Source organism: Notamacropus eugenii, chromosome 6 (assembly GCF_028372415.1).
Source record: "Notamacropus eugenii isolate mMacEug1 chromosome 6, mMacEug1.pri_v2, whole genome shotgun sequence".
Taxonomy (NCBI): domain Eukaryota; kingdom Metazoa; phylum Chordata; class Mammalia; order Diprotodontia; family Macropodidae; genus Notamacropus; species Notamacropus eugenii.
In genome coordinates, this window is record NC_092877.1 from 41,739,166 (window position 1) to 41,751,981 (window position 12,816).

Consider the following 12,816-nt stretch of genomic DNA (forward strand, 5'->3'; position numbering starts at 1 on the left):
TGGATATTTGGAGAAAATTTCATGGGAATAGAAAGGAATGTACCTTTTTCTCAGTGCTATATGACACTTTTATGAAAATTGACCATATATTAGGGCATAAAAACCTTATAGTTAAATGCAGAAAAACAGAAATGTTAAATGCATTCCTTTCAGAGCACAGTGCAAGAAAAATTATCTTCAATAAGGGACCGTGGAAATACATATTACAAATTAATTGGCGACTAAACAACTTAATCTTAAAGGATGAGTGAGTTAAAGCACAAATCATAAAAAAACAATAGTGAATTTCATTAAAGAGGAGGACAATAATGAGACAGCATGCCAAAGCCTGTGAGATGCAGGAGAAGCAGTAATCAGAAGAAAATGTATATCTATAAATGACCGTGTCAGTAAAACAGAGAAAGAGCAGACCAATGAATGGATTGGGCACACAATTTTAAAATTAGAAAAAGAACTAATTAAAAATCCAAAATTACACAACAAATTGGAAATCCTAAAAATTAAAGGTGAGATTAATAAAGTTGACTGTAAGAAAACTTTTGAATTAATAAATAAAACAAGGAGTTGATTTTATAAAAATGGAGAAATATTAATTATTCATGGGTAGTCAGAGCCAACATAGTAAAAATGACAATTCTATATGAACTAATATATTTATTTAATGCCATGTTCCCAACAAAATTACAAAAAAATTATTTTATTGAGCTAGAAAAAATATTAATATTCATTTGGAAGAACAAAAGGTCAAAAATATTTTTAAAACTAATGAAAAATGTTAAGAAAAAAGGTTTTATAGTGCCAGATGTTAAATTATATCATAAGGCAGTAATTATCAAAACTATCTGGCATTGGCTAGAAAACAGACAGTTACACCAGTGAAACAGAGTAGACATATAATGCACAGTAGTAAATAATTAAAGCAACCCTGTGTTTGACAAATGTAAAGATTTAAGATTTAGGGATAAGAATTATTTGGTAAATTTGTTTTTAAAAGTGGTGAAAACTAGAAAGCAGTCTGGCAGAAATTGGGCATAGACTAATATCTTAAACCATACCAAGATAAGGTCAAAATGGAAGCATGACCTAGATATTAAGAGAGATATCATAAGAAAATTAGAAGAACATGGAGCGTATTACCTATCACACTTATGAATAGGAGAAAAATTTAGGAATAAACAAAAGATAGAGAGCATTATGAGATGTAAAATGGATAATCCTGATTACAATAAATTTTAAAAAGGTTTTTGTATTTAAAAAAAAAAACGATGTAGCCAAGAGTAGAAGGAAAGCAAAAAATTGCAGGAAATATTTTATGGACAATTCCTAAGAAAAAAGTCTCACATCTCAAACATATAAAGAACTCTGTCAAATTTTAAGAATATGGGTGATTCCCCAATTGATAAATGGTCAAAGGATATGAACAGGCAGTTTTCAGATGAAGAAATCAAAGCTATCTATAGTTATATGAAAAACGTTCTCTAAATCACTATTAATTAGCGAAATGCAAATCAAAATAACTTTGAGGTACCATGCCACACCTATCAGATTGCCAAACATGACAAAACAAGAAAATTATAAATCCTGGAGAAAATATGGGAAAATTGAAACACTAAATGTACTGTTGGTGGATTTGTGAACTGATCCAGTCATTGAGGAGAGCAATTCGGAATTTTACCCAAAGGATATAAAAATGTACATACCCTTTGACCCAGCAATACCACTTCTAGGGCTGTATCTCAAAGAGATTATAAAAGTGGGGAAAGGATCCATATGTACAAAAATATTTTTAGTGGCTCTTTTTTGTGGTGGCAAAGAATTGAAAATTGAGAGAATGCCCATCAATTGGGGAATGGCAGAACAAGTTGTGGTATATGAATGTAATGGAATACAATTGTGCTATAAGAAATAATGAGCAAGGGGACTTCATAAAGAGTCCAGAAAGACGTATGAACTGATGCTGAGTGAGATGAGAGTACCAGGAGAACATGGTACACAGTTATAGTCACATTGTGTGATGACTAACTTTGATAGACTTAGCTCTTCTCAGCAATGCAAGGTTCTAAGACAACTCCAAAAAGTTTGTGATGGAAAATGCCATCCACATTCAGAGAAAGAACTATGGAGTCTGAATGCAGATTGAAGTATATTATTTTCTCTTTCTCTTTTGGGTTTTTTGTTTTGTTTTCCTTCTTTCTCGTGGTTCATCCCATTGGTTCTAATTCTTCTTTACAACAGGACTAAAGTGAAAAAATGTGCAATATGAATGTATATATGGAGCTTATATCAGATTGCATGCCATCTTGGGGAGGGGGAAGAGAGAGAGATGAAGAAAATTAAAAGCTCAAAAGCTTGTAGAACTGAATGTTGAAAACTAAAAATAAATTAATTAATTTTTAAGTGCTCTACGTCATTATTTATTAGAGAAATGTATATTTAAACAACTGTGAGATATTATCTCATATCTGTCATTGACTAAAATGATAGGGAATGTGACAAATGTTGAAAGGAATGTGGAAAATTTGGGACAATAATACTCTGTTGGTAAAACTGTGAACTGATTCAACCATTTTGGAGAGCAATCTGAAATTATGGCCAAAGAGTTATAAAACTGTGTATATGCTTTGATTCAGCAATGCTACTATTAGGTCTGTTTTCCAAGGTGATTGGGGGAAAAGGAAAAGAATTTATATGTTCTAAAATAGTTATAGCAGCTCTTTTTATGGTGGCAAAATAAATATGGGAAATGGAGGGGAAGTCCATCAAGTCATGGTCTATAATTGCGATGGAATACTACTCTGCTATGAAAAATGATGAGCTGGTTAATTTTAGAAAAACATAGAAAGACTTTCATGAAATAATGAAGAGCAAAATGAGAAGAAGCATTCTGTAGTCGAAAAAATAAACCAATTCTTCAGCAAAGTGAAGAATTTCTTGACAAGCTGCATTAGTACAGTTGACAGCAGAGCAGAATCAATTGACAAGAAGATTTCTAGACTTCATTCAGAGCAGTAAAATATAAAGATCAGGTAAAAAAGATGAGAGAAAGACCTGGAAAGAATATGGTAAAACTGAAAGCCCTGAGAGTGTCAAATCAGAAGTAAAGTATAAGCAGCAATGGGATAATCTTTCACAACAGTCTTTTAAGATGGAACAAGGAAATTATACTATCAGCTATTGAAAGACACCAAAAAAAATGGTGGATGCTATGAAATTAGGTGTAAAAATAAATGAAGAAAGCATACAAGCAAGTCAAAATTGACCAAAATTTTTATGGTAGTCCAATTGGAAGGTAGGATGGAAGATGCAGATGAAATTCAAGAGATGCTGAGCTAGAGTAATGAAACCCCATAAATTGATGCAGATGAGTTAGAGGAAGAAAGAGAGGTGAATGCAATTCAAGTTTTCTTATGAAAAATTAACTTCTACACTGCCTTATGAATGCACTGGGTAATGAGCTCTTAGCTGATGAAAACAACTCACTTAATCGAGGAAGTATCTACACCAGCAATTCCTGAAGGTGTTCCCAGTGGTGCAAAAAATAAGGATAAGGTATTGGTGAATTAATTCGGATTGCCATAGATTCCAGTTACATAAAGCTACGTTCTTAATGGTACATTATGCATAATACAAATAGTTATGGAAACTGATAATATTTTTGCCTTTCCAGTGTTTTCATAACCAATTTGTATATCTTTGCCCCTTTCCCTGAAAAAAAAAAAAGGTTTAGTACACTAATTTTGTTTTTAGAGGACTGATTCATTTAATAAGAATGCTCTTTATATAAGATTTTTAAATTCCTTTGGTCCTACAAAAGAAAAACTTGTGAAATATTGTTGTAAAATGTAGGACTTCTGTTTTCTTTATTGACATTATATTTCTGAAATAATTAAACCAAGGATATGTGATTTCTTTAAATTCCTTAATTTCCTGATAATTTGATAAAAGAAGTGATGCATTTATAAGACTACTTCCTTATCAACATTATCAAACTATTTTGGACCATTCTTGTAATTCTTAATATGGTTCAAATATGCATTCCATTGTGAAACCAGACATTAATTTAAAATAACAGCCTTTAATGGAGATGTAGGTTTTGTTGTATCTTCATGTCAGCGAATCATCATTATCTTCAATATTTAAATTGATTTTGTTCCCATGTTTTTACTATGGTAAAAAGTTTTAATTCCAAAGTTTCCTCAGCATTACATTTGGGTTGTCATCATTCATGAAATTGTATCCTAACACTTAAATGTATTGATACTCAGTAAATACTTTTCAAAAGGACATAATTTGATAACATTTCTTTCAACCTTAAGGTTCCCCTAAAACCTGAAATTTGCCAATGATAATGTGTCATGGACAATGACAGAATAGTAGAAAATGCACTCGACTGAGTGCCAGAATACCCAGCCTCTAGGTCTGTGTCTGTCAATTGACTAGCTGAGTAATGTTGGATTGGTTATTTTATTTATCTGGGTCTTGGTCATCTTGCATATAGCATGGAGGTAATAATAACCTTCTTGCCTTCATTACAGGGTTGTTAAAAAGATTAAATGAATTAATATAAGATTAGAGGTTTTAGACCTAGAAGGGATCTTAGAGATTTTCTAGTCTAGCTCCATCATTTTACAGATAAGAAAATTTGTGAAGTGACTTGCCCAAGGTCTCACATGCAGTAAGGAGGAGATCTGGGATTCAAATCTGAGTCTTCTAACCACTAATCCAGTGTTCTTTCAATTATACCATGCCACTTCACATATCTGTTCAATGACAGACACATTCTTTGTAATGTTTTTACCACATTATAAGTGCTCAATAAATATTGGTTGAATAAAAAAGGAAATGAATGGAACATTGTATACAGTAACAACAATATTGTTTGAACAACTGTGAATAATAGTTATTTTGAGTAATAAGAATACTCAAATCAACTACAAAGAACCTATGAAGGAAGATGATATCCACCTCCACCGAAAGAACTTATAAATAGATCCATGTATAGTATGGTTTTGCAGAAAGAGAGAGAGAGATACACATATATCTGTGTCTACTGGTATCCTTCTCTAGTGCAGAGTGGGGAGGGAGAGAGAAAAAATGCACAACAGAGAACAAAAGAAAACTCAGAAGGAAGCACAGAAAAGCAGGGTAGCTTTGAAAATAATGCATAGTATTTATTACACACTTTAAAAAAAAGTAAAGAGTGACCTGGAGACTCATGGTTTCATACTGCATCCTCTTTTAGTCTTTTACTGTGTACACAGAATTTTTTTTGTCTTTTTGTATTTAAGTTCCAAATGAGTAAAAATATTCAGAAACAAAATAAAATAGAGTGAATATAATGCAAATTTTCTCATGAAAAATTAACTTTTACATTGCCTTGTGGGTGAAATGACTGGATAGACTACAAAGAAAATGTTGAACTTGTTTATTTCCAGCAGAATAGGGGGATCCAAATCACACAAGCAGTGTGACAATATCGGTCTACAAGACAAGAGAAATCAATCCACATATTCCTCCTTCTATTCTGGTAAGAAATCAACAGTCCAATTTTAATTGCATTTCCTACTCCCCCTTAATGACAGTATCTTCTATAACAGGAAAATCTAAGTTGCAAAAAAAAAAATTGCTGGTCTAGAATCTCCCTACAACCCAACCAGTGAAATCACTTCTAGACCAAAAAAAAGATTTCACTCAATCAACAAGTATTTTCTGAGTGCTTACTCTGGGATACTTCCTATATTACTTACTATGGGAAAACAAAGACAAAACAAGAAACAGTTCTTGCCCTCAAAAAGTTTATTATTTCTATTACCTAGTGATTTGAAAACTAAAGCATACCCAAGGAATGCCATGGTAAATTAAAGCAACTCAAATTTCTCCACTGGAGATTGTATGGTAACTAATAGTTTCCACTATTGATAAAAGCATATTTTATAACCTGTTTCCTCTTCTGGGACATGCTTCCTGTATTCTTATGTGATCGATATTCAGATACTAAGTTAATATTTTGGGGTATCTGGGACAAATCATCACTGTCTTCCTTTGTACATTTTATTCCAGACCTCCTGCATTATGATAGGAGATTTAGCAGTATAGCCACTGAATTATGTTAACAGGGATATAATCATGGGAACACGTGTGGGGCAAATTAAAGGGCATGAGTGAAGGTTGTTCTATCAACTTTTGGATTAGTCTTAGAAACCATCAAAACTTTTATCACAGGGAATTTTAGGCGACAGGGTTATGCCTAGTATCTAGTGTTAATCTGAAGCATAATTTTCTGTGTATGTTTTACTAGATCTCTTATCTCAACTCTGCGAAAGGGATAAAAGAAGCAACATTTTCTGTGGGAATAGAAAGTTAATTCCAGAAACAAAAATTGTCTAAAAACAGCCTGTTTTCCATGGTGTCCCTATCTATGTGCTTTTCCTCCTTTCTAAGTTAATAATTCAGAATCAGCTGCCAAGGCTAGTATGAGGACCTGTAGACTACTTACTTCCTTCTTCCAAAAGCATCTTTCATAATTTCTGTGTTTTACTCATTCTTTTTCACTTTGAGTGAACATTCATTACCCTTTGTGCTTTTAGTAGAACTTCATGCTCAACTTCAGTGTTTTTCCACTCCAACTTGAGTTGCCCCCAAGCTCTCAATGAAGGACTCACTCGCCTTTTAACTGAGTAGGTGCTATGTGTTGATCTTGATGACACTGGTTCCTGTTTTTCTTAAATAGTAAGTGTGTGTTTTCACTGTCTTGTTTTAAATACCTTTGTAACGTGAGAATATTGCCCTCAACTAATTAGCAGAAGATACAGTGTGGAGTTGAAATTCAGTGAACCCTGGGCCAAGAAACAGGCTGGTTGTTTCCCAGCGAGGTCCCTGTTGCCTGAGACATAACAGCAACTTCTCTTGTCAGGGCCAATCACCCACTGTACATTTTCCAAGGAAAACTGATAGCATACTTCAACATTGAAGTTATTTTTACATATTTAGAAGAATTTCGATCCTTAGTCATCTGATTTTTCTGAGTACCTTGTTTTTTTCCCTTGAATCCTTCCTTGTCTATCAACTGATACTACCATTTGTTTAGTACTCACTGTACTATGATAGACTGTTTAAACAGACAAGATGCCTTATTTATTTATTTTATTTAACTTTTAACATTCATTTTCACAAAATTTTGGGTTCCAAATTTTCTCCCCATTTGTCCCCTCCCCCCATGCCAAAATACCAAGCATTCTAATTGCCCCTATCACCAATCTGCCCTCTCTTCTATCATCCCTCCCTTCCCTTGTCCCGATCTTCTCTTTTGTCCTGTAGGGCCAGATAACTTTCTATACCCCTTTACCTGTATTTCTTATTTCCTAGTAGCAAGAACAGAACTCGACAGTTGTTTCTAAAACTTTGAGTTCCAACTTCTCTTCATCCCTCCCTCCCCACCCATTCCCTTTGGAAGGCAAGCAATTCAATATAGGCCATATCTGTGTAGTTTTGCAAATGACTTCCATAATAGTCGTGTTGTGTAAGACTAACTATATTTCCCTCCATCCTATCCTGCCCCCCATTGCTTCTATTCTCTCTTTTGATCCTGTCCCTCCCCAAGAGTGTTGACTTCAAATTGCTCCCTCCTCCCATTGCCCTCCCTTCCATCCTCCCCCCCACCCTGCTTATCCCCTTATCCCCCACTTTCCTGTATTGCAAGATAGGTTTTTGTACCAAAATGAGTGTACATTTTATTCCTTCCTTTAGTGGAATGTGATGAGAGTAAACTTCATGTTTTTCTCTCACCTCCCTTTTTTTCCCCTCCACTAAAAAGTCTTTTGCTTGCTTCTTTTATGAGAGATAATTTGCCCCATTCCATTTCTCCCTTTCTCCTCCTATTATATTTTTCTCTCACCACTTAATTTCATTTTTTTAAGATATGATCCCACCCTATTCAATTCATTCTGTGCTGTCTCTGTGTGTGTGTGTGCGTGTGTGTGTGTAATCCCATCCAGATACTGAAAAGTTTCAAGAGTTACAAATATTTTCTTTCCATGTAGGAATGTAAACAGTTCAACTTTAGTAAGTCCTTTATGACTTCTCTTTGCTGTTTACCTTTTCATGCTTTTCTTCATTCTTGTGTTTGAAAGTCAAATTTTCTTTTCAGCTCTGGTCTTTTCATCAAGAATGCTTGAAAGTCCTCTATTTCATTGAAAGACCATTGTTTCCCCTGAAGTATTATACTCAGTTTTGCTGGGTAGGTGATTCTTGGTTTTAGTCCTAGTTCCTTTGACTTCTGGAATATCATATTCCATGCCTTTCGATCCCTTAATGTAGAAGCTGCTAGATCTTGTGTTATCCTGATTGTATTTCCACAATACTTGAATTGTTTCTTTCTAGCTGCTTGCAATATTTTCTCCTTGACCTGGGAACTCTGGAATTTGGCCACAATGTTCCTAGGAGTTTCTCTTTTTGGATCTCTTTCAGGCGGTGATCAGTACATTCCTTGAATACTTATTTTGCCCTCTGGTTCTAGAATCTCAGGGCAGTTTTCCTTGATAATTTCATGAAAGATGATGTCTAGGCTCTTTTTTTGATCATGGCTTTCAGGTAGTCCCATAATTTTTAAATTGTCTCTCCTGGATCTACTTTCCAGGTCAGTTGTTTTTCCAATGAGATATTTCACATTCTCTTCCATTTTTTCATTCTTTTGGTTTTGTTTTGTGATCTCTTGGTTTCTCATAAAGTCATTAGCCTCCATCTGTTCCATTCTAATTTTGAAAGAACTATTTTCTTCAGTGAGCTTTTGAACTTCCTTTTCCATTTGGTTAATTCTGCTTTTTAAAGCATTCTTCTCCTCATTGGCTTTTTGAACCTCTTTTGCCAATTGAGTTAGCCTATTTTTAAAGGTGTTATTTTCTTCAGCATTTTTTTGGGTCTCCTTTAGCAAGATATTGACCTGCTTTTCATGCTTTTCTTTCATCTCTCTCATTTCTCTTCCCAGTTTTTCCTCCACCTCTCTTACTTGATTTTCAAAATCCTTTTTGAGCTCTTCCATGGCCTGAGCCCATGGTATATTTATTTTGGATGTTTGGGATACAGATGCCTTGACTTCTGTGTCTTTCCCTGATGGTAAGCATTGTTCTTCCTCATCAAAAAGGAAGGGAGGAATTATCTGTTCACCAAGAAAGTAACCTTCTATAGTCTTATTTTTTTTCCCTTTTCTGGGCATTTTCCCAGCCAGTGACTTGACTTCTGAGTTTTCTTTCCACATCCACCACACCTCCAGATCTGCCCAGCCAGAGCTTGGGGTCTGAGATTCAAATGCTGCCTCCCAGCCTCAGGGCTTTGGGTGGGGGTAGGGCTGCTATTCAGTGTGAGATTAAGTTCAGGTGCTCAGGTCAGGGCAGGGCTGCCTCACAGGGCTCAGTTCTCTCAGGGGATTTATGCAGAGACCTTCAACAATGGATCCAAGCTTTTGCCTGCTCTGGGAGCCCCTGTCTGCTGCCTCCCCTGCTGCTGCCTCCCAAGGGGGCCTGAGTTATGGCGACACCCCACTCCCCTCTCGACCAGACAAAGAGAATCTCTCACCGACCCTTGTCACCTGTGGTGGAGGGACCTGCTTTGCTGCTGGAGATTCTGTCCCTGAAGCCCGTTCAGATCTGCTCCTCTGGGTGGTGAGCAGCAGCCAAGGCAGGGCTGGGCTCTGCTCCGGGTCTGGTGTGCAACGGACGTTTCACATCAGGTTTTCAGGGCTCTCTGGAACAGAAATCTCCTCCACTCCATTGTTCTGTGGCTTCTGCTGCTCCAGAATTTGTTGAGAGTTCTTCTTTACAGATATTTATGGGCTGTGGGTTCTGAGGAAGCATATGTGTGTCTTTCTACTCCACCATCTTGGCTCCTCCCCCAAGATGCCTTTTTTAAACTTTGAAATATGTGAGGCATGGAAAAACTCTGCTCATATGAAGAATATAATAAATAAACATATTTGGAAAAAATTTTTAAATGACAGTTCCTTACTTCTGTTGATTATCTCCAGTTTATCCCATCCATTTCTTGTTTGAACTGAGTTTAGAACAGGGAGTGTTAGTGGTCTTTCTTTGAATACCCTGCTATTAGATCAGTACTTGGCCAATAAAAAAAATGTGTGATGATTGAATGACTGACATTTCTTGTTAAACAAAAGCAGATTACTTAGTGAAATGTCTCTCTCCCAAATTATAAACCTAATGACATTTTGTATTCTGAAAATTCGAAAAAGAGGATAATTATCAGAAATTGTACCAGGAAACTTGAAGGAAGGAAGGGTGGAAGGAAGGAAGGAAATCTAGCCAGTAAACCCCAAGTTAAATGAGCAGCTTCTGGTCATCAAAATTTACCTGAGTGAGTTGAGCTAAAAGACCACAAAGGTCCCTTCTAGCTTTAAAACCAATGGCGTAAATGACCTAAAACTTCTGAGGACCCTTTTCACCCAGAGAGTTTCTTTGATTCCCAGAGCCCTGAGGATTATTCTGGACCTCCGTCTTCTTTAATCAACCTTAACTGCTCTGATCCAGTGGCCAATGTACCTGATCAGTACAATTCATAGTTTACTCCTCCATGCACAATCCAGTCTCCCATCCTAGTGACAAGAGGTAGAAGGCAACAGATTTCCCAAAATGTACTACACCCATCCAGTACCACTCAAAATGGAAAAAATGAAGTTATTGTAATTCACAGCTTTTTACTTCTTAATTCCATGCATTAGCTTTCCTTAGAGAGGTTGCTCTGGTAAACTTTATTGGACACAATTCAAATAACGATAAAGTTTGTTTAAAAAATGCAAAATTACTATATAATAAAATTGATCAAAGATTTTTTTTTCACTGTTGACAGACACATCTCCTAGCAAAAGGGCATATTGCCCAAAATTCACATATGAATTTCCTGCCAAACCAAGTATGTTAGAGTAGATTTCATGTTCACATAAAATAAAATTTAAAAAATGAGTAAACACTGAAAAACATTTTCAAAATCACTGTAGATTAAAAAAAATTACTATTCTTTTCTTATAATTTGGAATAGGTATTTTATTTTATTTTTTTTACCATCACCACTCTTCTCATTCTCATCACTTTTATTGCGTTCTCAGAGTGATATTATATACTATTCATAGATTTTCTATAAGCCATATCAAGACCAGATTGGTTATCTGTCACGTGCGTACTACGGCCAAATGCTAATGAGAAAGATAAGAAAGTGAATGATAAGGAGAATCCTGGCCTCAAAAAGTTTACAGAATAAGCAGGTACGATAAAACCAGCTCATTAAATCATTGGATATTGATGAAAGATAGTACAAAACACCCAATAAACACAGAAAGTGCTAGAGGGTATGAGAAAAAAGGAGAAAATAGTACTATTTTAAGGTAATATAAAATTTAGAAGGAAATTCAGAGGTTGTCTGATCCAATCTAAGCCTCAATTAATTAAAAAAAAAAATTTTAATGGCCTATTATGCTTAAAGTTCAGTGATAAGTAATAAAGATACAAGAACAAAGAATGAAATGAACCTTAGAGATGCAATCAAAAATGAATTAAAACAATTACCTTCAGCAAAATTGCAGGATATAAAATAAACTCAAATAAACCATTAGAATTTCTGTATGTTACCAACACAACTCAGCAGAAAGAGATAGAAAGAGAAGTTCTCTTTAACTATAGTTAAGTAGAAAATGCTTGGGATTCTACTTGCCAAGACACACAAACTATATGAACACAAGAACAAGATAATCATCCTACAATGAAAGACAAATCTAAATCAATGTTAAAATATTAATTGCTCATGGGTAGGTACACATTACTGTCACAAAAATGACAACACTAGTCAAATTAATTTATTTATTGCCATACCAATATGCCAAAGGACTGGCATACTTTATAGAACTAGGAAAAAAAACAATAAAATTCATCTAGAGTAACAAAATGACAATATGTTAAGGAAACTAATTAAAAGAAGTTGGAATGCAGGAAGCTATGAATATCAGTAAGACTTGGTAAAAGAATTCTTTTCCAACTGAATAAAATAACTACTTCAAAAATAGAATTGACCAAATGTTAGCTTGTGCTCGTCCTTCATTGCCCAAGAGGACTGTGCCATCAGAGAAATGATGACATGACTTGTACATGACTTTGTTTTGAGTGAAGGAGGACTATGCAGGTCACCAGCCTCACTTCTCCAGAGCCATCTGAAACCAGTGACCTGATATTCCTCAGGATGACTGGAAATGATCCAGGATACACTGACCCATGAGATATCAAGAAATCATAAAAAGTCAAAATTCTGGGAAAAAATAGACAATATGACATATCTTAATATAAAAAACTTGCCCTGGAAACTAGAACCAGGAAAGAGCATTTATGAATCATTGATTTAGAGCATTTTTTCAAATGACTATTTCTTCTTCTGAAAATTGTCTTTTTGTATCCTTTGACCATTTGTCGATTGGGGAATGACTTTTACTCTTAGAAATTTGACTCCGTTATGTGTTTGAGAAATGTATTCTTTATGAGAAAAACTTGTTATAAAAATGCCCCATACCCCTAGTTTTCTGATTTTCTTCGAATCTTAATTGCATTGGTTTTCTTTGTCCAAAATATTTTGATTTGGCGTAATCAAAATTATCCATTTTAAAACCTCTAATGCTCTGTATCTCTTACTATTTCATAAATTCTTTTCTTTCCCATAAACCTAACAGGTAAACTATTCTATGTTCCCCTTATTTCTTTATGATGTCACCTTTCATGTCTAAATCATGTACCCATTTTGATCTTGTCTTGGTAAACTATTCCATGATCC

The 12,816-nt window shown here is 35.0% G+C and overlaps 1 pseudogene; it reads left to right on the forward strand.

Moving 5' to 3' along the window:
* Nucleotides 1–308: 308 nt before the first annotated feature.
* On the forward strand, nucleotides 309–3,594 carry LOC140512035 (charged multivesicular body protein 5-like; annotated as a pseudogene).
* Nucleotides 3,595–12,816: the final 9,222 nt, after the last annotated feature.